Below are 21,712 nucleotides of genomic sequence, written 5' to 3' on the forward strand. Positions count from 1 at the left end.
TCTTGAAAAGCATCACTAGTGTGTTTCTGTTTACACAAGCACAAAGTTTTGAGGTGCTTTCTTTTTTCTTTCAAAAAAGAATCACATTTTACAACTTGGAAAAACTTTGGAACTCTGAAAAATGAAATGATAAACTGTCTGATGTGAAATGGCTGAAAATGAGGCACCTTACCCATCTCCTGGCGGGGAAAGAATGGACTTAAAATTAAGGAGGCACATTTTTGGACATGGCTGATGCTGGAGTTTTATTTGTTGGGCTATGCATATTTGTAATGAGGGTTTTCTTTTTATTGCTATTGTTCCAATTAGGAGAGATAATAAATATGGATAAATGTCCTTGTTGTTGTTGTTGTTGTTGTTGGTCCTTTGGTTTTCAAAGAGGACCCATGACATCACAAGCATGATGTCTTGGCTTGCATATGAATTGGGTTTGAGTGAGGTAGAGCTGATCAAAGTTGAGTGGGTAAATGAATGAATGAATGGATGAAATGTACAACAACAACAACAAAAAAGCAGTGCTTTAGTGATTAAAAAAAACCAAACACCTCACTTCCTAATGTTACTCAGGAACCACTCCATAGAAACCTTCCTCCTAACAAAGAAATATAGGTAAGCAAAGCACCCTGGCCATGTCTGACAACACAGACTTTGTTCCACACCTAGAGCCCGTGGGGCTTTTCTTGGATCTAAATCACTAAAGAGCCATAAATAAGATGAAATCTCACTGTGACTCTCATTTTCTATGTGTCTCTATGTGTCTCTATGTCTTTGTCCCTCTGTCTCTGTGGAATAATTGCTTTTGGATGCAGCTAGTCCTTTTCTCCAAACAGGATGGTTGGAGCTCAGTTGTTCATAAAGGAGAGGGAGAGAGTAGTCTCAGAAAACAAGTTAAAGACCAAACTCCCAAGTAAATAAGGCCATAATCTGCATCTTCATCATCTAAAGGTTTATATTCTCAAGCAGGAAGGAGATAAAGGGAGGAGGGTATGTGGTGGAGGTGTGAGGGGAGGTAGGGATTGCAGTGTAGTAGAGAGACACCCATAAGCATATACCCCCTGACACTTATACAAACAAAATCTATCAACGGTTGGTGGGAAGACTGAAGGGTTTTTACAGGAAGTCAATTTAAGATCAGCAATTTCTTAATCTCTGGTCACTTTGAGATTGTTTCTGCTGCCAGAACCACCTGGTGCAATAACTCATTTTAGAGTGGATCCTCTATTAATCCAAAGCTAATTTTCATACTTTTTCTTTTTTTTTTTAAATATGAATGAGCTACATTTTTGGTGAGGACCAAGTGTATGTGGGAAGGGTGAGTCTTGGAAGAAAATCACTCTGACACAAGGAACTCAAGGAACCTTCATTTTCACTCACGTACTTGGAGCAAACCTAACTTTTGTGGTCCTTCATTTTAAGGTCACAAGGAATTGCTATCATCCAACATCCGGTAGGCCTCTTTAAATGATCATTTCTGGAGTGTTCCAGGGAATGTAATTCTCATGTCACTGACTCTTTAGTTCAAGGTGATGGTTGGTGGGGCAATACAAAATTAATGAGAGGTTGAGAGGTGGTGGAGGTAGGGAGCTGGGTGCCAACATTGCTCTGAATTACAACACATGCTTAGCAGGATGCGCAGATAACTTTATTATAGGTTGTTTCAAGAAAAGACATCAGTACTCTAGTCAATCTTCAGCTTTCTGTTTCTGCAGCTTTCATTCATCAGAGGCTGAACATAAGAGTGCTTTAAATATGATGCTTAGGAAAAATAGAACTAAAACTCACTGTATTCTGGGTCTTTATTCCCATTCTTCATTCCTTCAGCTCCAAGTTCTTTTTGCTTGCCTGGATTTCCTTCTCATAAACTCTTGTGAATAATCCAGAAAACAACAACAACAACAACAACAAAACAGCAGCAAATCTAAAGATTTCAGCCATGGTGTCTGAATGAATATTGCATTAATTTGTACTTCCTTGAAGCAAACCTGCTTTTGAAAAACATGAACAAGAAATAAAGGATGTGCATCAAGCCTGGGGCTTCCTAGCCTTTGTGGAGCTGAGACTCTCAAATTCAGTTTGAGGTTTTGGCAGTACCACTCTCCTCTTCCTAGAAATGTAAAATGTTTATATGTATATGTATATGTGTGTATGTGTGTATATATGTTTGCATGTGTGCATATATATACACACATACACACAGAGTTATGTATTCTGTTAATCGTAAGATGTTTTTTAACATTTCATGATGCCCCTTGGGGCTATTTGGAAGAACCCTGTTTTATGATAAGAATAGGTTTAGGGAATGGCTAATTTCAGTGTTGTCAAATTAAAGTTACTCTCAGAGTAGTCAGACCTTCAATAGTGGTTTATTAAACAATTTTTAAAATTAAGCTTCGTTTTATTATTTTATTTTATTAATTTGTTTACTAGTTTTTCAAAACAGTCACATTTAATTCTTAGTTTAAAAGCAGACATGAAAACTGTTGGCAAGCTTTATGACGTTTGTTAAGGCTCAATTCTGAGTACTGAAGGGAGGCAGGAGAGCCCCCACCAATGGGGCACAGGCAGAAGATTGAGCGTCATTTCTCTTCCTGTGGACTACTCAGTTTCCGGATATCTTTACTGCTCATATTTTACTGGGAAAAGAGGCATTTCAGTGCCTGAGGGAGCTGTTTTGAAAGACTGGGACATAGGATCTTGCTTTCAGGTCACATCAAAGGGACAAGTTCAGACTTGTCAACTTTCAAAGACAGGTTTGAGATCTATTCAGACCAGTCTGCAGTAGGGCCCAGGCTGTACTTTTTGGATCTTGGTTGTTATTTAGGGGCCAGGTCAGCCTTTTGGTTTCTGAGAGAATTCTTAGGGGTCAGGGTAGTCATTTTGACCCTCTGGGAATACTTAGGGGCCGCGCCAGCCTTTTAGGCTCTATGGTGATAGGGTCTAACCCCATATTTTGTTTCTCTGGAAATACTCAGGGTCCAGGCTAGTCTTTTAGGATTTCAGGGGATAATTGGGGTCTACACTAGTCTTTTCAGTTCTCAGGTGATCCTTAGAGGCCTGGCTCCTCCTTTCGGCTTTCAGATTAGATTTATGGCTCAAATATGACTCTTCTGCCCTGGGGAATTATTTATAGTCCAAAGGAAACTTTTCATTTCTCAGTTTGAATATAATGATGCTCTCTCTCAATATTTCTCATTACATACTTATATCAGAGAAAAGTTCTGACCATTTCAATAATCATACTTATCTATAAATAACATACATGTACTACTAAACTAATATATCATGCCTGTTAGACATTACAAGAAATGAAAAAGGAAGAAGAAATGTTATTTTCGGTGAGAGCAGTGTGATTGAATATGCTCTACACTGTTGAAAATTCTCAAGGTAGATATTCCAAAATAAACAACAATATATTGAAGTATGAAAATCCTTAAACATTACAAGAAATGAAAAAGACATCTTATTTTCAGTGAGAGCAAGGTATCTGAATATTCTCCATTATGTTGACAATTCTCCAGGAAGATTGTCCAAAAGAAACAATACTTTGAAGTAAGAAAATACTTAAACCTTAAGCTGAAAATTCACATTATATCTGAATGTTGAATACAAGAGCATAAATTCTCTTTTATGTAGTTACTTTCAGAGTCTTCATTGTAACATTGTTCCTGGCTATATTCTATTTTCTCATTTTTTTCAATTTGTTTTTCTAAATTTGTAACCGTCCTATCAATAAAATACTTAATTTTATTTATGGAATATGAAAGTTTTTCAAGTTCCTAAAAAAATCATATTAAAAACCCTACTAGGTGCTAGGTACTGTGCTAAGTGCTGGGAATATCAATAGAAGCACAACATCCCTGCTCTCAAGGAACTTACTTTTTTTTTGAACTTACTTTCTAATAGGGAAGATAACATAAAAGGCAACTTTAAAGGAAGGGTGGGGTATGAAGGGGAGATCCACAGGAGAAGCAGCCTGGTAGGAAATGAAAAGAAGGCTGGCTTGAGTCAGAGGAAATGGGTTAGGGAGATAGGGGGCTTAGGGGAAGAAGGGACACTCCTTCAATGGAGATTCTTGAGTAGAGGTAGTGACCTCATCCAATCTGAGTTTTGGGAAGATCACTTTGAATCAACCTAGTCTGGGTCTCCTCCATATTTTCTCATGCAATATCCTGTGATGAATTAGATGCTTTTCTTAAAGCACTGGCCCTGGATTCAGGAGGACCTGAGTTCAAATCTGACCTCAGACACTTGACACTTACGAGCTGTGTGACCCTGGGCAAGTCATTTAACCCTCATTGCCCTGCCAAAAATTAAAAACAAAAAAAAGATGTTTTTCTTCATATGCTTGGCTTTTCCTTGAGTCCTTACTATCCTTCCTCCTTTGCTTTTGGTTAAGGATTTCAAATCTTTTTTTTTCTTTTTTTTTGTTGTTTTGTTTTGTTTGTTTGTTTTGGGTTTTTTTTGCAGGGCAATGAGGATTAAGTGACTTGTCCAGGGTCACATCTAGTTAAGTGTCAACTGTCTGATGCTGGATTTGAACTCAGGTCCTCCTGAATCCAAGGCCAGTACTTTATCCACTACACCTCCTAGCTGCCCCCTAGCCTCAACTTTCAAAGGTATTATGCTTCAGATCCCAGAAACTTGGCACCTGCCTTGTTGTAAGTAGTTATCCTTTTCCTGACTCTCTCCTCTACCTGACTAGTGAGAGCAGAGAAAAGCTTCTGCAGGACCTTTCCCCCAACAGGATTTGGTGGGTTAGCTTTCCTCACCCATTCCAGTGGCTTCGGCACCTTCAGAGGGTGCTGCCAAAGCCCATGTTTTCTTCCCAGAAATTTAATGTGTGATTTCTTTTTCTTTTTCTTTTTTTTTTAGTGAGGCAATTGGGGTTAAGTGACTTGCCCAGGGTCACACAGCTAGTAAGTGTTAAGTGTCTCAGGCCGGATTTGAACTCAGGTACTCCTGACTCCAGGGCCAGTGCTCTATCCACTGCACCACCTAGCTGCCCCTAATGTGTCATTTCTGGGTTGAGCTGGGGTTTCTCAGCTCTCTATGTCTAAGCCCCCTGTTATAAAACACTGTATACTTGAGATGGTAATGAGAAAAGTCATGAATAAATTAACAAAAACATAGAAATTATTACATGGGATAAGCCAATTCCCAATCTGTGGGTCAATGATTTGTGGGAGACTGTGAAGCTATTTACAAGGGATCCGGGAATCCATATGTGTTTTACACAGTACCTGGCACCTCGTGGGTGCTTTATAAGTGCCAGATGTTATTCTTTTTTTTTCAGATGTTATTAATCTTGCTATCTATACCAACTATTACCACTTCCAAGTATTAGCATTCACAAAATATATTGCATGACTCAGTATAATAAATAAGCAAACATGCCTTCTGAAGCCTGAATAAATAACACCCCTTTTATATATCTGTTCATGGATGGGCCTAGGATTTTGTGAGTGCGAGGAACTCCCAGTGTGGAACCTCCCTCTACCCCTGCAGTGCAGGAGAGAGACTCCCATGAGCACATACCTCTGAACACCTATACAAAAAAACCCAAGCAACAGTTGGTGAGAAGACTGAGGAGTTTCTACAGGAAACAGACGTATGCTTAGCAACTTCCTAATCTCTTTGGTCATTTATAGATTGTTTCTGCTGCCAGAACAGCCTGATGCACTAACTTGCTCATCCATTTTAGTAGATCCTCCAATAGCCCAAGGCTGATATTTATACTTTTTTTTTTTAATATGGATGAGTCACATTTTTGGTGAGGATCTAGTGTGTGTGTGGGAAGGGTAAGTCCTGGAAGAAAATCTCTCTGACACAAGGAGCTCAAGGGACCTTCATTTTCACTCATGTACGTGGAGCAAACCTGACTTTTGTGGGCCTTCATTTTAAGGTCACAAGGAATCGCTATCATTCAACATCCGGTAGGCCTCTTTAAATGATCATTTCTGGAGTGTTCCAGGGAATGTAATTCTCATGTCACTGACTCTTTAGTCCAGGTTGATGGCTGGTGGGGCAACTTTTGATGCAATACAAAATTAATGAGAGGTTGGGAGGTGGTGGAACTGAGTGCCAACACTGCTGTGAGTTAGTGCTTAGCAGGATGTGCAGATAACTTTATCATTCTTTTAAGAAAAGACATCACTTTAGTCAGCCTTCAGGTTTTTAAATCTTTCTGTTTTGGCAGCTTTTATTCACCTAAGGCTTATCATAGAAGTGGTTTAAGTAGGATGCTTAGGAAAAATAAGGCTAAAACATTATACTCTGAGTCTTTATTTCCATTCTTTATTCCTTCAGCTCAAAGTTCTATTTTACTTACCCAGACTTCCTTCTCATAAACAAACATCTGTAGGTAACCTAGAAAAAAAAACCATAGAAGAAAACATAAATCAAAAGATTTCAGACATAGGGTCTGAATGAATATTGCCTTAATGTGTTCATTTTGCCTTAATTTGTGAAAATTGCATTCATTTAACTTCCTTAAAGCAAACCTGCTTTCGAAAACCTAAAACAAGACATAAAGGATGCAGATTTACATTGGGGGTTCATAGCCTTTGTGGAATTAAGACTTTAACGTTCAATTTGAGGTTTTGATAGTACCACTCTCCTCTTCCTAAAATATTTTTACATTATACATATGAAGAGAATTATTTACTTTGTTAATCATGAGATGTTTCTTAAAGTTTCATGAGGCTCCTTGGGGGTCTTTGGAGGAATGTTGCTTTGTTATAATAAAAGGTTTAGGAAATAGCTGATTTTGGTTCAAGTGATCCTTAAAACAGTCAGGCATTTAACAGTGGCTAATTGATCTCATTTGATTAGTCATTAAATTAGTTTACTAATCATTCAAAACAGTCAGACCTGGTTTAAGTTCGTTTTTAAAAGGTATTTCATAGTGAACATGAAAGCTGTTTTTATACTTTATGTGATTATTAAGGCTATAAAGTCTTAATATTTAAAGTAGTCTTTCTCCAGGAAACCTAGAAAGTTCTAGAATGAGTACTGAAGGTAGACTCAACCAACAGAGCAAATACAAATGCTTGGATTTCACTTTAGTCATGGATAAATCAACTCACACATTTACTGTACTTTATTTATTGCATTTTACTTATAAAGGAGGAGGCAGCTCAGTTTTCTGAAATGCTGGGTTTCAGGATTTTTCTTTCAGTTCACATTGAAAGGACAAGTGGTGACTTGTCAGTTCTTTGAGACAGACTTGAGATCCATCCACACCAGTCTGTTCAGCTCTCTGATGTTCATTATGGCCTAGTGTGTCGGTACTTCTGGGATCTTGTGCGATACTTAGCAGTCAGGCCAATCCTTTAGGCTCTCTGGGGACACTTAGGGTCTGGGTTGTTTTTTTAGGTTCTTAGATGATACTTACTGTCCAGATCAATGTTTCCATTTCTGGAGTGATTCTTAGGGTCAGGGCTCCTCTTTTTGGCTTTCAGATCAGATTTATGGCCCAGATTTGCCTTTTTTTTAGCCCTGGAGAGTTATTTACATCACAGGTGAGACTTTTCTTCTCTCAGACTGAAAATAATGAAACTCTCTCCCAATATTTTGATTGATTCTTGACAGTTAAAAGTCCTAACCAGTCTTTCTGTGATATAATCATCTTTATCTCTCTCTCTTTTTTTTTTTTAGTGAGGCAATTGGGGTTAAGTGACTTGCCCAGGGTCACACAGCTAGTAAGTGTCAAGTGTCTGAGGCCGGATTTGAACCCAGGTACTCCTGACTCCAGGGCCAGTGCTTTATCCACTGTGCCACCTAGTTGCCCCATCTTTATCTCTTAATCATATATGGGCTGCTATACTGATACAAGTGTATTATGCAGGTCATACATTATGAGATGTGAAAAAGGAAGAAGAAATGATACCTTCAGTGATAATAGCAGGATTGAATATGCTCCATTTTGTTTAAAATTCTTACATTACAAAGGGGTTATCTATCGATTGGGGAATGGTTAAAGAAACTGTGGTCCATAAACACAATGCTATATTACTAAGGTATTTCAAATGAACAAAACAATATCAATATCGATGTAAAGGAAATTGCAAAGGAGAAGAAACAAAGTCACAAAGTGAGGAAATGGTCATTGGAATGGATAAAAAAATGAAGAACCAGGAAAACAATGTAACGACTACAACAATGTAAATGGAAAGAAACAATCAAAACTAGATTGTGAGAAATTTTAGAGAAGTTTTTGATTGGATCTATGGCCCTGACAAATATTTTGAGCTTTCAGATCCCATTTTACTCGAAGTACTTTATATTATAAGGATTTTTGTTTTCTTTTTTTTCTAACATCTGTAGCCATCCTATCAAGAAAATATTTAATTTTATTGAGTGTAAAAATTTTTAATTTCCCTAAAATAATCATATATTTTTAAGTGCCTACTAGGTGCCAAATATTGTGCTAAGTATTGAAAATACTAATAGAAGCACAAAACCCCTGCTCTCAAGAAGGTTACATTCTTCTTCTTCTTCTTCTTTTTTTTTGGTGAGGCAATTGGGGTTAAGTGACTTGCCCAGGGTCACACAGCTAGTAAGTGTCAAGTGTCTGAGGCCGGATTTGAACTCGGGTCCTTCTGACTCCAGGGCCCATGCTCTATCCAAGGAAGTTACATTCTGGTTTTTTTTTTGTTTGTTTGTTTGTTTTGTTTTGTTTTATTTATTTATTTATTTTTTCCCAAGGAGGTTACATTCTAATGGGTAACACAACACACAGAAGGTAGCTTTAATAGAAGAGGTGGAGAATGATGGAGAAATCCAGGGGATAGCAGCCTGGTGGAAAATGAGGAAATGGATGGCCTGGGTTGAGGTGAAGACTCTTCTTCAATAAAAGTTCTGGGAGGACCAGAGGAAGGGAACCAACTTTGTGGGGAATGGTAGAGGAGTCCAGAGGAATGCTTCTTACTCTCGTTGCTGCCGCCTTCTGTGCCAGTATGTTCTCCTTGGGCTCCTAGTGATACCCATATAAGCTCAACCACCATGACATCCTGCGTTTGCTCTTATACCTTGGATCCCTTGGAAATTGCCGCTTCCAAGTGTTAGCATTCAAAAAATATATAGCATGACTCAGTATAATAAATAAGCAAACATGCCTTCTGAAGCCTGAATAAATAACACCCCTTTTATATATCTGTTCATGGATAGGCCTAGGATTTTGTGAGTGCAAGGAACTTCCAGTGTGGAACCTCCCTCTACCCCTGCAGTGAAGGAGAGAGACTCCCATGAGCACATACCTCTGAACACCTATACAAAAAAACCCAAGCAACAGTTGGTGAGAAGACTGAGGAATTTTTCCAGGAAGCAGACATAAGTTTAGAAACTTCCTAATCTCTTTGGTCATTTATAGATTGTTTCTGCTTCCAGAACCACCTGATACACTAACTTACCCATTTTAGTGGATCCTCCAATAGCCCAAGGCTGATATTTATACTTTTTTTAAAAAATGAGTTACATTTTTGGTGAGGATTGAGTGTGTGTGGGAGCGGTAAGTCTTGGAAGAAAATCATTCTGACACAAGGAACTCAAGGGACCTTCATTTTCACCTACATATATGGAACAAACCTGACTTTTGTCGTCCTTCATTTTAAGGTCACAAGGAATTGCTATCATCCAACATCCGGTAGGCCTTTTGTTTTTTTTAGTGAGGCAATTGGGGTTAAGTGACTTGCCCAAGGTCACACAGCTAGTAAGTGTTAAGTGCCTGAGGCCGGATTTGAACTCAGGTACTCCTGACTTCAGGGCCGGTGCTCTATCCACTGCGCCACCTAGCTGCCCCTGGTAGGCCTTTTAAAGTGATCATTTCTGGAGTGTTTCAGGGAATGTAGTTGTCATGTCACTGACTCTTTAGTCCAGGTTGATGGTTGGTGGGGCAACTTTGATTTTTCTCTGATGCAATACAAAATTAATGAGAGGTTGGGAGGTGGGGAGCTGAGTACCAACACTGCTCTGAGTTAGAACACATTCTCAGCAGGTTGTGAATATCACTTTATCTTACTTTGTTTTAAGAAAAGGCATTATTACTCTAGGCAGTTTTCAGCTTTCTGTTTCTGTAGCTTTCATTCACCTGAGGCTGAACATAGGGGTGGTTTAAATATGATGCTTGGGAAAAATAAGCCTCAAACTTACTGTATTCTAAATCCTTATTCCCATTCTTTATTCCTTCTGTTTAAAGGTCTGTTTTACTTACCTGGACTTCCTTTTCATAAACATCTGTGAGTGACCCAGGAAAAAAAAACCAAATGTAAAGATTTCAGCCATGGTGTCTGAATAAATATTACATTAATTTGCCCTTTCTTGAAGCAAACCTGATTTTGAAAAACTAAAATGAGAAATAAAAGATGCAGATGGAGATTGAGATTGGGGCTTCTTAACCTTTGCCGAAATGAGACTCTAACATTAAATTTGAGGTTTTAACACTATTGCTCTCCTCTTCCTAAAAATGTAAAATGGTTTTATATAATACAAGCTGTTTCTTAAACTTTCATGACACCCCTCAAGGGTATTTGGAGGAACCCTGGCTTATTATAAGAACAGGTTTAGGAAATGACTGATTTGAAATTAAAGTTACCCTCAAAACAGTCAGGCATTTGATAGTGGTTTATTTTTATTTTGTTTATTATTATTATTATTTTTTTGGTGAGGCAATTGGGATTAAATGACTTGCCCAGGGTCACACAGCTAGTAAGTGTTAAGTATCTGAGGCCGGATTTGAACTTAGGTCCTTCTGAATCCAGGGCTGATGCTCTATCCACTGTACCACCTAGCTGCCCCGTTGATAGTGGTTTATAATCTCATTTTATTAGTCACTAAATTAGTTCACTCATCATTCACAACAGTCAGATGCAGTTTTTTATTTTTTTGTAGGGCAATGAGGGTTAAGTGACTTGCCCAGGGTCACACAGCTAGTAAGTGTCAAGTGTCTGAGGCCGGATTTGAACCCAGGTACTCCTGAATCCAGGGCCGGCGCTTTACCACTGCACCATCTAGCTGCCCCCAGATGCAGTTTTAAGTTCAGTTTTTAAAGCTGCTTCATAGTGGCCATGAGAACTGTTGTTATACTTTATATGGTTAATTGAAGTTCAAACCTGAGTTTGTAAATGATCTGTAAATGCTAGTTATTATTACTATTATTTTTATTATATGTATACCAAATATTGCCATTTCCAAGTTTTACATTCACAAAATGTACTGCAAAACTCAGTATAATAAATAAGCAAACATGTTTCCTATACCCTGAATAAATAATATGCCTTCTCTCTCTTTCACTATATATGTGTATATATATATATACACTCATATACACACATATATATACATATGTATAGACACGTATGCATACACACACACACACACACATATATATATATATATATATATATATATATATATGCAATTTGCAACCTATATCTGTGAGAGTTTCCTTACACACTGAGAGATTCATCATGCTTACATAGGCCTAGAAATAAGGTCTTTGTGTTTTCAAGACCACATCTGTATGCGTTAAACCAGGCTCCTTGCTATATATGTATTAACTATTTTTGTTCTTTCTTTTTTTGTGTGTGGGGCAATGAGGGTTAAGTGACTTGCCCAGGGTCATACAGTTAGCAAGCATCAAGTATCTGAGGTCAGATTTGAACTCAGGTCTTCCTGAATCCAGGGCCGGTGCTTTATCCACTGCACCACCTAGCTACCCCTGTATTAACTATTTTTAAAAGGTATGTAGATACTATTAATTAAAACAAAAATTTACAAGCATTACTCAATTCAAAGTAACTTTTAATCACCACATTTTTTCTCAATATGTAGATACTATTAATACTAATACTTTCACTTGGTATCTTTGAAATTGTTTAATATTCAAAAAGAGTCAAACAACAAAAAAGGTTGAGAGCCAGTAGTATAGGAATTACTATAGTAATTCCATAGTATACTACTATGGTACTTACTATAGTAAGTCCATAGATTGTCTAGAGGACTTGACTTAAGCATAAAGAGATAGAGGGAACAGGGTTTTTGTTAAACACCCCCCCCCCCTTTTTTCTCTTTTCACTAGTCACATGAGCAGAACTTGCTAAAGAAAGAAGCGGAGAAATCAATTAGTTTAATGCCTATGTGACTGACAAAGCTTATGTGTTATCCTTTTCAGGGATATCTGCATTTTAAACAATAGCATTTTAAAGAAGATAAAGGGATGAAGAAGGTAGAATTTGAAGCATCACCTAGGAAATCTGGGAATGACCTGAGAGGGCCTTCCCAGAACGCCTATAAGTCTCATTACAGAACCAGTTGGCACTCTTAGTTAAACGGGTGGCTCACAATTTCTGTTGCTCAGACCTGCAAACTGTGTCTGATATCCTCAGTACTATTTTCTGCTTGGTTTTCCTGACTAGGAACTGGGCAGTTGTAGTTTAATTCCTTAAGAAGGATGCAGATAGTCTTTTTATCATGCCCTCATCTCCTCCAGAGCTACTGTGGGATTCCCTGCATGCAACCTCCTAGTTGTCCCAGCCCTTAGAAGGCTGGAAGTGGGGGATGGGGGCGGGGGGAGGGAGGCTGCCAGTGTTTTCAGAAATTCCTGAACCACAGTTCTGTTTTAACTTGTAAGTGTGGAGACCAAGGGAGCTGAGAGCAACAGTGACCGCATATTAAGCATAACCTTAAAGAGAAAAAAAGTGTTAAGTGGCCAGATATAGAGGAAAAACCAATTAATTAGAAGAGAGGACAATGAGAATACTTCCATGAACTTTCCATGTCGTAATAGGAGACAAGGGGCAGCTAGGTGGCGCAGTGGATAAAGCACCGGCCCTGGATTCAGGCGTACCTGAGTTCAAATCCGGCCTCAGACACTTGATACTTACTAGCTGTGTGACCCTGGGGCAAGTCACTTAACCCCAATTGCCTCACTTAAAAAAAAAAAAGTAATAGGAGACAAGCCTTGTATATCATTAAACATGTTCTTTTAAAATTTTTTTAAAAATTCATTTTGAACTTAAATAGAAAAAGAAAAAAAAAGCATTTCCATGAACACAGCATAACACAACAGGAAGGTTCAATATGAAACCATGAATCTCCATTTCACACTGTTTACTTTGTTTTTTTCTTTCTTTCTTTCTTTCTTGCGGGGCAATGAGGGTTCAGTGACTTGCCCAGGGTCACACAGCTAGTAAGTGTCAAGTGTCTGAGTCCAGATTTGAACTCAGGTGCTCCTGAATCCAGAGCCAATGCCTTATCCACTGTACCACCTAGCTGCCCCGCCCCCCCCACACTGTTTACTTTAAAAACAACAACTATGTAATAAATATTACATATCATTTTCAAAGCTGCCCTGCTTTTCTGTGCTTCCTTCTGGGTTTCTTTTGTCTTCTGCTGTGCACTTCTAATTTTAAATTTTTTCCTCTGTCCCTCTACCCTCCCTATTCCACACTAGAGAAAGCCACCATTTCACGCACCCGCGCGTGCGCGCGCGCGCACACACACACACACACACACACACACACACACACACACATACTACATCTATCTTTAAAACCATACTATACATACTTCTATTTATCAGTTCTTTCTGTGGAGGTGGGTAGCATCTTCCTTCATAGGTCCTTTGTAGTTGATTTGAGTATTTGTAATACTTAAAAGAATTCAGTCATTGACAGCTGTTCTTTGAACAATATTGTTGTTACTGTACACAATATTCTATTGGTTCTGTTGATTTCACTCTTCATTATTGTATGCAAATCTTTCCATGTTTTTATAAAAGCAACCAGCTCATCATTTCTGATAGCACAGTAGTATTTCATGACAACTTGTGGGGAATATACAATAACTTGTTGGGGAATATAGCCGTTCCCTAACTGATGGGCATTTACTCAATTTCCAATTCTTTGCCATCACAAAGAGAGCTGCTATAAATATTTTAGAACCTATAAGATATTTCCCTTTTTCCCCTGATCACCTTGGGAAACAGATCTAAGAGTGTTATTGCTGTGTCAAAAGGTATGGACAATTTTATAACTCTTTGGGCATAATTCCAAATTGTTCTCCAAAATGATTGGATCAATCCATAGTTCCACCAATGGTGTATGTGTCCCAATTTTTCCATATCCCCTCCAACATTTGTCATTTTCCCCTTCTATCATTTTAACCAATCTGATAAGTGTGAAATGATATCTTGGAGTTGTTATTTGTATTTCTCTAAACAATAATGATTTAGAGCATTTTTATATGACTATACAGTTTACAGTTTTGATTTCTTCATAAAAAACTGCCTTATCATATTCTTTGATCATTTATCAATTGGGGAATGACTCATATATTTATAAATTTGACAAAATTCTCTACATATTTGAGATATGACACTTTTATCCGAAAAACTGTCTATAAAATTCTTCCTCCTCTTCCAATTTTCTGCTTTCCTTTGAATCTTGGCTACATTGGTTTTATTTGTGCAACCCCTTTTAAATTTAATGTAATCGAAATGATCCATTTTATACTTCTACAAAGCTTTCCCTTTCTCTCATTTATTCATAAAACCTTCTCCTTTCCCTAAGTCTGATAGGTAATATGTTCCACGTCCTTCTAATTTTCTTATGATATCTCCCTTTATATCATATATATCTATTTTGACCCTATTTTGGTAAGTGGTGTAAGATTTTGTTTTATATCTAGTTTCTGCCAGACTGCTTTCCAGTTTTCCCAACAATTTTTTTGGGGGGCTAAATAGTGAATTCTTATCTCAAAAGCTTAAGTCTTTACATTTGTTTAACACAAGGTTACTACAGTTATTTACTACTGTGTATTATTTGTCTACTCTGTTCCAATGACCCCATTTTTCTATTTGTTAGCCTGCATAAGATAGTTTTGATAATTATTGCCTTATAATATAGTTTAAGATCTGGTACTGCTAAACCTCCTTCCTTTCCTTTTCTTTTCCATTAATTCCTTTGATATTGCTGACCTTTTGACTGAATGAATTTTGTTATTATTTTTTCTAGTGCAATAAAATAACTTTTTGGTAATTTAATCAGGATGGCATTAAATAAGTAGATTAGCTTAGGTAGAATTGTCATTTTTATTATATCGACTCTGCCCACCCATGGACAATAAATATTTCTCCAATTATTTAAATCTGAATTTATTTATATAAAAATGTTTTATAGTTGTGTTCATGTAGTTCCTGGGTTTGTCTTGGCAGATATACTCCTAGATATTTATACTGTATACAGTTATTTTAAATGGGGTATCTCTTACTATCTCTTACTTTTAGGGTTTTGTTGGTGATATATAGACATGCCAATGATTTTTTGTGAGTTTATTTTCTATCCTGTTATAGTTCTAAAATTATCAATTGTTTCCACCAACTATTTTAGTTGAATCTCTAGGATTTTCCAAGTATATCATCAAATTGCCTGCAAAAAGAGATAGTTTTATTAATTAATTGCCCATTCTGATTGTTTCAATTTCTTTCCCTTTCTTATTGCGATTGCTAGCATTTTTAATACAATACTGAGCAATATTGATGATAATAGTCATCCTTGTTTCATTCTTGATCTTTTTTTTTTTTAATTTCACTCTTGATCTTAATCTTATCCCCATTATAAATAATGTTTGTTGTTGGTTTTAGGTAGATGCTCTCATTATTTTAAGGAAAAATCCATTTATACTTCTGCTCCCATGCGTTTTGTGTGTGTGTGTGTGTGTGTGTTTGGTGAGGCAATTGGGGTCAAGTGACTTGCTCAGGGTCACACAGCTATTAAGTGTCAAGTGTCTGAGGCTGGATTTGAACTCAGGTCCTCCTGAATCCAGGGCAGGTGCTCTATCCACTGCACCACCTAGCTGCCCCTCCATGTGTTTTTAAATAGGAATGAGTATTGTATTTTGTCAAAAGCTTTTTCTTCATCTATCAATATAATCATATGATTTTTGTTACTTTTGTTATTGAAATAATTATATTAACATACACATTTTTGACCTATAACTATTTTCATTTCCCATCCCCCTTTGCTGTATTATAAAAACTTCCTTTTGAAAGTAATTGCATACTAGGTCTAGTGAAATTTCTTACTATTAAAATAGTATCCAAGTCAAAACAGCTTTTCAGTTTCAGCACATTCTTGTCTAACACAAATGAAGGCTTTGATAAAATAGTTTATTTTGGGGAATATACTTAGAAGACTAATGATACTGATTACTCAGGGTATTCATATTAAAAATTTTCATTTCACCCAAAGTAGGAATAGTTTTAAGTTTGAAATGGAAATCAAGTGATAAGAATGCCTTGTGGTGTGTTCCCTCTGAGCAAGTTTTCATAAATTGGGTCTTAGAAAACAATGACCCATGCACCCCTCTGATTATTTGTCTGTAGAAGAAGACTAAAACACAACAAATCTTTTCAGCTCTTCCCCCCCCCCCCCCCTTCTGCTTAGTAAGAACCAAGGGCCATTTGTCTGGTTGACTAATATACCTCAACTTTTTTTCTTCCAGTGAAAGTAAAGACGTAACACCAAATGAGAGTGCAAAATGTAGAAACAAAGTAGAAATTGTGACTTTAAGGAAGTCAGGTAGTTTCCCTAAGCCTCAGTGCAAAACAGTGGGATTGAATTAGGTAATGTCCAAAGTTCCTTCTAAAATTCTATGACTCTGTGCCTAGAGGGAAGACTGTTTTCTCCCCAGATATGAAGGTAAAGGGTAAGAGCACTGGATATTGAAACAGAAGCTATGACCTTGAACCTGATACAAACAGTGTGAAGTTAGAGAAGTCTATTAATCTTTTTTTTTGTCTTTAGTTTTCTCATTTATAAAATGAAGAGGTTGGACTGGATTTCTAAGATACTTTTAAACTCTAAGATCTATGGTCACCAAATAACCACATCATACAACTTTAGCCCACTTATCTTGATATCCTCAGAATAGAATGTGTCCAGTCTGCTAGAAAAGACAGTTTGACTATTCATCTAAATCTCTTAACTTAAAAGTGCTTTTTTGTCCTTTACAGTGGTGATTTCTTTCAGTTCTCTTGTCAACTAGGTCCATGGAGCCATTATTTTCAGTACAGCTTTGTCAAGTTATCTCATTCTAGATAATCTTTAATTTAAAAAAGAGAATCATCACTCTTATTATTTGCTTTTGAACATCCCAGGGCCTCCTACAATGTCTGTCCATGGGTGAATATGGCTGTGGGCCTTCCTTCTACTTACTTCTACATGCATCTGTAATTATATTTGTTTGATACCGAGCAAGTCCTGGGTGCAGTTTTCCTGCACCAAGACCATGTGGTGATTTTTCTGTAGGCGGAGACTCTTGATGGAGATATATCACACAACCCTTGAATTTTGTGTTTTGTTTTTTAGTTTTAATTCTTATTCTGAACTTGGCAAACATGAAATAAAGCGTTCATTGTATATACATAGTAGAACAAAAAAATAAAGAATTGTTCATGAAACTGTGGATATTTTATCTACAGTTTGCTTTTCTTTTGAAGTATCTAATAAGGTCAGCATGTAACTTTCAAAGCTGTCCTGCTTGTCTGTTCTTTCCAAATTTCCATCTATTCTCTTTGAATTAAAAAAAAAAAGCCTCAATGGCTCTCTTCTTTATTTCTTTTTTTTCTTTCTATCCTATCCCTATCATCTCTCATCCTTCCCACTTATTTTTTGAATTTTGAATAGGCCAGGATTTTCTCTATATTTCATGAGTGTTTTATAAGTGTGTTTTGTTTGTTTGTTTGTTTTTGCGGGGAAATAAGGGTTAAGTGACTTGCCCAGGGTCACATGTTTTGTTTCTTTTTAGACAGTTTGACGAATGCAAAAATCTACTTTGTTCTAACATTTTGTTGCATCTTGTGGCATTAAGTTTGAATGAAGACTAAGACACTTTTAAAAGAAGTGTAGTTGGTCCAAATTGTACTATTTGGTAACAAGCAAGGACTGTGAAGTACTATTCATAGTAACTGAAGAAGGGACAGAGGCCACGGTATTTATCCACCTTATTGTCAGTTATAGCTTCAGTAAGCTTACACTGGGACTGAAAGATGGAAGTTGGGATATATGAGTATGAATAGAGAGTACTTAAGTGGAGAAGGCCTGGGAGAAATCCTGTTCCTGTTCTCTGAATAATAGGTAGGTGTGAAATGTAAGAGATTGGATATTTGCCAAGTAGAGTGACTCTAATTCAATTTTTGAATGAATCCATTATTTTATTAATGTGGGGACTACTTATAGTTGTGCACATCTTAACTGTGTGAACCTGATGGTTAAGTCAATCAATTGTTGTTCACTTGTGTCCAACTCTTTGTAACCCTATTTGGGGTTTTCTTGGCAGAGATACTGGAGTGGTTTGCCAGCTCATTTTACAGATGAGGAAACTGAGGCAAACAGTGTTAAATGACCTGCCCAGGGTAATTTATTAAGTACCTGAGCCTAGATTTGAACTCATAAAGATGAGTCTTCCTGATTCCAATCCCAGTGCTCTATCCGCTGTGCCATCTAGCTGCCCAATCAATGCTCACATTCAAATTAAGAGGAAGTGCCTACATGATGAGAAGCTTATTGTAAACTGAGGTTTATAGGAAGGATATACAAGAATAGATATTCAGCAACCCCTATCACTAGTACAATAGTTCTCCAAAGTATGAGGCTGTGGTCTTTTGAAGGATCAAGGCTTGACCAGAGAGGGACTTTGTTTGACCCTAATGGATGCATGATCAATCAATAGGAGGGTAAGAAAATGGGGCTTTCTTCTACCTTTCCCAAAGTATCCACTCCTAGAGCTTATGTCCTACATAATCACACTTATCCTGATCTCCTAACAACACCCTTTTCTTCCCGTCTCTCTTCCTCCCACTCTCAACTATAAAAGCTTCCAACTTCCCATCTTTTAAGTTTAGTATTTGACCCTTCAGAGTAGTTATGACCTATTTGGGGCTGGCATGTGCTTGAGTGATGTCAGGAAAATTCTATCCCCACCCTCATGGCTACGGCAGATGCTCAGCCTAGAAGGACTCTGTACACGTGAATAGTGATTGGTAAGTACAAGCCCTGCCTTCCTCCTTTTCATTTTCTTTTTCGTTCGTTCATTCGTTCGTTTGTTTTGGTGAGGCAATTGGGGTTAAGTGACTTGCCCAGGGTCACACAGCTAGTAAGTATCAAGTGTCTGAGGCCGGATTTGAACTCAGGTCCTCCTGAATCCAGGGCCGGTGCTCTATCCACTGTGCCACCTAGCTATCCTCCTCCTTTTCATTTTCAATGATATAGAGTAAGTATAAAGAGTCACAGATCTCATTACATTATTCCCCTTCACCCCACCCCCAACCCATCCTTCCTCCAAACTTCCCTATTACTATTTTTTTTTCTTTTTTTTGTTTTTTGCAGGGCAATGGGGGTTAAGTGACTTGCCCAGTGTCATACAGCTAGTTAAGTGTCAAGTGTCTGAGGCTCAATTTGAACTCAGGTCCTCCTGAATCCAAGGCCAGTGCTTTATCCACTGTGCCACCTAGCTGCCCCCCTTCCCTATTACTCTTTTTTTTTTTTTTTTTGCTGAGTTTTGCTGGGTAGGTGATTCTTGGTTGTAATCCCATTTCCTTTGCCCTTTGGAATATCATATTCCATGCCCTCCAGTCCTTTAATGTAGAAGCTGCTAGATCTTGTGCTATCCTGACTGGGGCTCCACAGTACTCGAATTCTTTCTTTTTGGCAGCTTGCAATATTTTCTCCTTGACCTGAGAGCTCTGGAATTTGGCTATAGTATTCCTAGGAGTTTTCCTTTTGGGATCTCTTTCTGGAGGTGATTGGTGGATTCTTTCAGTTTCTATTTTAGCTTCTTCTTCTAGAATTTCAGGGCAATTTTCCCTGAGAATATCTTGGAAGATGGTGTCTAAGCTCTTTCCTTGATCATGGTTTTCAGGTAGACCAATAATTTTCAAGTTATCTCTCCTGGACCTATTTTCCAGGTCAGCAGTTTTCCCCAGAAGGTATTTCACTTGCCCTCTATTTTTTTATTCATTTGGATTTGTTTTATTGTGTCTTGGTTTCTCATAAAGTCACTGGCTTCCATTTGTTCAATCCTAATTCTTAGGCAATTATTTTCATCAGAGAGCTTTTGTACCTCCTTTTCCATTTGGCCAATTTGACTTTTCAAGCTGTTGACTTTTTTCTCATGTCTTTCCTGCATCACCCTCATTTCTTTTTCCATTTTTTCCTCTACCTCTCTAACTTTATCTTCAGAGTCCTTTTTGAGCACCTCTATGGCCTGAGATCAATTCATATTTTTCTTGGAAGATTTAGATATAGGGGCCCTGATGTTGACATCTTCCTCTGAGGGTCTTCCTTGTTACTGAAGAAACTTTCTATGGTCCTCACCTTTCTCTGTCAGCTCATTTTGCCTTTCTTTTACTTGACTTTTAGCGCCTTAAAGTAGGGCACTTTTTCCAGGCTGCAGTATCCCAAGCTTAAGAAGTCCCAGGTGGTATGATTTAAGGAGGATCAGGTTCTTCACTCACCGGGCCTGTTCCCTGGTCCTTAGATGACCCCAGACCAACTTGCTAATCAACCAGCTTTGTGTGTTGTGGTTGTTAGCTCCAACAAGCCTGTGCCCCTTCCCCACCTGGGCCACTGCTACTCGAGCCTACCTCCTGGTTCTCAGCAGGGGTGTAAAATCTGAGTTCTGCCTTATCACCAGCATAGACCCCTGTAGTCTCCCCCCTGCCCAGGGCTCAGCCCACTCACCAGACTTTGAGCTTAGTTCCAGACAACACTGGCGCTTCAGCTGATTCAGAGGTTTTGGGGGTCTGCTTCTTTGGTGAGGCCTTCCTGGGACTGGATCTATGTCAGGGTGACTGTGGGGTTGGGCCCGACTCCTGTATTAGCACAGCAGCTCCCTCCTTCTGACCTTCCAAGCTGTTCTTGGTTAGAAGATGATTTCAGCACATTCTTCTGTGAGTTTTGCTGCTCTAGGCATTTTTCCATGGCGTTTTTTGGATGTTTTTTGGAGCGATCGTGTCATGAGTTTGGGAGCTCACTGCCTTTCCCCCTATTACTCTTTTTTTTTTTTTTGGTGAGGCAATTGGGGTTAAGTGACTTGCCCAGGGTCACACAGCTAGTGTCAAGTGACTGAGGCCGGATTTGAACTCACATCCTTCTGACTCCAGGGCCACTGCTCTATCCACTGCACCACCTAGCTGCCTCATCCCCCTATTACTCTTAAGGATACTACATCTTTCTAGTCACCCAGGTTCACAATCTCAAACTCACTGTTCCTCACCCCACATATCCAACCTTTTGCTCAACCTCATTTCGAAGTCTATCTCCCCAATCTCTTTCTACTTGCACAGTACCGCTTCATAATTTCTTGCCTAGACTATTGGAATCCCCTCCTACCCAGTCTCCCTGCCTTAAGTCTCCCTTTTCCATGCTAATCTTCATGGGGGTTGCTTCCTAGGATGACAGCTCGAAGGAAGGTGGGCTCAGGGGTGCTTCCACTCCCAAGCCTCTTGGACTTACTTATCAGTAAGTGAAAGTTGATGAACAGTATGTTTCTTAACATAGTTAAGAAAGTGGGTTTCTTCTTCACAATGATTGCTTTTCTCAGTGTTGTCTGAGGGATACTGCTATTCCTATAACTAAGGGTAGGGCAGGCTCCATAAATAAACAACTGGGAGGTATGTGGACGGCATTTAGGAACCCTGCCCCATGTACTATGT

General features: G+C 38.3%; 1 protein-coding gene across 2 annotated transcripts in view; it reads left to right on the plus strand.

Annotated features, from left to right (window-relative positions):
* Positions 1-1,204: 1,204 nt before the first annotated feature.
* RHOH (ras homolog family member H) overlaps positions 1,205-21,712 on the plus strand; it is a 52,436-nt gene continuing 31,928 nt past the window's right edge. Inside the window, exon 1 of one of the 2 annotated variants that reach the window (XM_043971919.1) lies at positions 1,205-1,447. The gene's annotated coding sequence lies outside the window, so the exon portion shown is untranslated. Of the gene's footprint in view, positions 1,448-5,696; positions 5,934-21,712 lie in introns of those variants that run through there. The other variant, XM_043971918.1, reaches the window with a different exon arrangement.

Source organism: Dromiciops gliroides, chromosome 6, assembly GCF_019393635.1.
Source record: "Dromiciops gliroides isolate mDroGli1 chromosome 6, mDroGli1.pri, whole genome shotgun sequence".
In the NCBI taxonomy this organism is placed as follows: Eukaryota; Metazoa; Chordata; class Mammalia; order Microbiotheria; family Microbiotheriidae; genus Dromiciops; species Dromiciops gliroides.